Source organism: Castanea sativa, chromosome 7, assembly GCF_040712315.1.
Source record: "Castanea sativa cultivar Marrone di Chiusa Pesio chromosome 7, ASM4071231v1".
Classification (NCBI taxonomy): Eukaryota; Viridiplantae; Streptophyta; class Magnoliopsida; order Fagales; family Fagaceae; genus Castanea; species Castanea sativa.
The window spans coordinates 6,171,298-6,175,162 of NC_134019.1; positions in this window are offsets into that span (position 1 = coordinate 6,171,298).

Consider the following 3,865-nt stretch of genomic DNA (forward strand, 5'->3'; position numbering starts at 1 on the left):
AGAACCGGCCAATGCAAGAAAGTCAGTGAACCATGCCAACCGCGGTTAAACCTCTCGGGTTTTAAAATTGTAAACGGTTCTCACAATCAGACTGTTAAAGGTTTTTTTTTTTTTTTTTTTGGGTACTTACGTGCTTACAGCCATTGTTGAAGGCTGAAGCTTCAACCTCCGTGAGATGCTATCAGACTTGAGATCGCACTGCCATCTTCCTATTCTTCTTCTCTATCTCGCTTGCACTCTCTTTATGTGTTTGACAATGCCATTTCTTCATTTTCCCTCTGGAGTCTTTTTTTTTTTTTTTTTTTGGTAAATGGAGTACTCTTTTTTGTTGCTTGCTTTACTGTCAACCACCAACATTTGCTTTACTGTCATACACTTCTAGCTTTTGTATTTAACCATTTTTAAATGCGGGGACATCCAATAGTTTTTTTTTTTAATTCATAAATGGTGGACTATTGAAATGGGCTTGGGCATAAAAAAAAAATTGTTTGGGTTGTCAAATGGGCTTGGCCATAGGCAAACAAATTAATTTATCTCTTAACCATTTTATTGGGTCTCATAAAAAAAAAAAAATTATTGGGTAACTTAAGTGAGCTTTGTCATGACTTAAGAGCTCTGACAAAAATTTTAAATATATCTATATATGTGTGTGTATATAATTATTTATCTTTATTATTAGTTAAATTTTCAATTTTTACTAATTTAATATATTTATTTATATTTTAAATAATTATTAAATTAATTATGATGTAATCAAAGTTCGACCTTGATCTAACCTCAAAAACCTTGAACCTCTTTCTTTTACGGTTCATTGAACGATTCGAGTTTCAAAACCATAATTTTGGTCATGGAGATTATACTATGGAATAGCGGTGAAGTCAAATTTGACTTTAGGAAGATAAAATTTATTACTAACATACATATATCATTATGGGTAAATTTTAGGTATAGTACTTAGATGTTATTTTTTAAGTTTTTCTCTTAAAATTCAGCCATATGACTATTTAACTAAAAATACACTTACATCCTATTTTGTATGCATCTACCAATGGATTTGGCTATATATTTTGCTCGAGATCCTATACACTTACACCATATTCCTATTTTTTAATATGTTTACATGCCAAAAAACAAAAACAAAAAAATCAAAACACCTTATTCTACTTCCTGTGTATAAAGAAAAGACAAGAAAAAGCAATTTCTTCTATTTATGTTTAAATATTCAGGATTAATTACATCTTATATTCACCTTTTAAACGAATGGCATTTTATATTCACGAGAACCTAAATTTTATAGCAAAGCCATTTAATTAGGAGAAAAATGTAGGTGGGTCAAATCTTAAAGTAGGAAAGTACAATTATGGGTGAAGAAAATTCCTTTGCTGCACAAATTTCATAATACCCTTCACATAGAGAACTCCAGTATACCCTTGGGCCACATAAAACATATACATTCCCTTACAATTCTTTTAGTGCTTTTCACCTTTACATAGTTATTGATTTCGTCTCGTTCCGGCTAGGAAATACTGTATTGGTAAACAAACTGAAACAAGGAACTCACTCATACCACCTTGGGAAAAATTTCAAATCATTCCAAATCATTTCTGTCAATACAGACTAGTATTTGAATTTTGGGAGAAATGCAATTTGGCTTGAAATTTTTTATTCTTCTAACTTCTCTACTATTTTTTTTTTTTTTTTTTAACTTTTTTGAATTCTCTACTTTTTACCTCCCACTACAACACAGGACATGACTAGTCACTCTTATCTCTCAGTCTTTGTTTAGTTGCAAATGAGGAAAGATTAAAAGAAAAGAAATACGCAGAGGAAAAAAGAAAAGAAAAAAGAGGAGCAATTATCTCATGTATGTTTGGAAATAGGGAGATGAGAAAAGAAAAGAGAATAATACCCTTCTCTTTCCTTTCATTTGCAAAGACAAAGGAAATCAAAAGAAAAATATATGTTTTTTAACTTTTATGTCCACATGAATGTAAAAGATGGATGAAAGATATGAGCAAAAATGTAATTTTGGGTCATAAGAAGTTAAACATGTGGGCGTGGGAGAAATGATTTCTATCATTTTCTTTTCTCTCCTCTCATTTCCCTTCTCTCTCTTTCCTCCCTCCTTTCCAAATGCAATGTCACTCTTTTTTGTCTTTTTTTTCTTTACTCTTTCCTCTCTCTCTCTCTCTCTCATTATCTTCCTTTTTTTTTTTTTTTTTTAATCTCACAATCTTTCTCCATCACATCACTATCTACCCAGGCCTCTCTCTCTCTCAATCAAAAGACTCAAAACATTTATAAAAAAAAAAAAAAAAGATGCAAACAAATCCTCTGCTCTCTCCTTATTCTCCCCCCACGCCATCATTTAAGGGATGTTTGATACATACACTTAAAAACATGTATTTTGTTGTTTAAAAATATGTGTGAAAATACGTGTAATGTTGTTTAAAAACACATGTTTTTTTCTAAATGGTGTATCAAACAGGACTTTATTATCTTAATTTATTTTATTTTTAAATATATATTAAGTGTTATATATAACGGTAAGCCCAAAATGCATGGTACACAAAATACATCAATATCAAAATATTTCATTCTAATGAACAAACCAAAATGAGTACCCAAATGGAATTAACAAAATTTAAGAGTAAGAAAGTATTCCAATTGGTGAAACATTTAAGGTATATGACCAAGCTTATGATGCATTTCTTAATACTAATCACAGTTGAATTATAGTAAACAACTAATCACAGTACACAACTCTTTTATATAATTTAGAAAATTAAGACCTAAATTTTTATTAAAACAAAAAATCATAGTACACAATTAAATTGGTTTAAAATATATATATTAAAATTTTTAAAATAAAATTTGGTTATATAAATTTAGTGGAAATATTAGTTTTAAATTTTGGAAACAGAGTTTTATGTATTTCTAATGTGTCAAATAGCTGAAACATGTGTAATATTTATAATGAATCACATTAAATTACATACATATAATATTTTAAGACCCAATTTTCAGCATATATAATATCACAATATCATTGTTAGAATAATTCTTTTTTTTTTTTTTCGCTAATAATAGCAAGTTTTTGGTGTCATATTATTTTTGTGCGCCATATTATATGTGTGTTGGTAACTTGGTATATAACTTAGCAACTTAAAATCATTGATTTTCTGTTTCTCAAAAAAAAAAAAATCATTGATTTTCAAAAAAAAAAAAATCATTTTCTTATAAAAAAGATAATTCATTGATTGAAAATTCGTGACTTAAAATTAAGATCTTGAAAATTTTAGTTGGGTTAGACATAGTTGGCCCCAAAAGCAGCATAATACAAGTAAGATGCTGCAATAAGGTGTCTTTCAGTTTCAGACATTCAAAATGTTATTAAAAAAAATGTTCTAATAGTAATTAACCAATATATTGATTCAAAGGAAAGAATCTAATTATTATTTTTTTTAGAATCGAAAAATTCAAAACTTATTTAATTTATTTAAGGCCAAAACCGAATAAAATTTTATATTAAGGTTTTAAATATATATTTTTTCTTTTTCTATCTTTTAATAAACAAAATGTCCAACGTTTATTTTTTTTTTTTTAAATTCATAGTTACCAGGCTAAATATTTTTGGTGTTTAGGTTTTATAAAATTTAAAATAAAACAAAAAATGTATAAAATAAACTAATAAAAAAAAAGAAAAAAAAGGGAAAACTATATAACACTTACTACAATAAAGAAAAAAAAAAGGAAGAAAGAAAAGAAAGTCAGAATCTAAATTCTACCTAGAAACACGTCTGCATTTGGGTTTCAACCAAATTTTCAGATTCATATTATTTCTAGAAAGTAAAATTACAACATG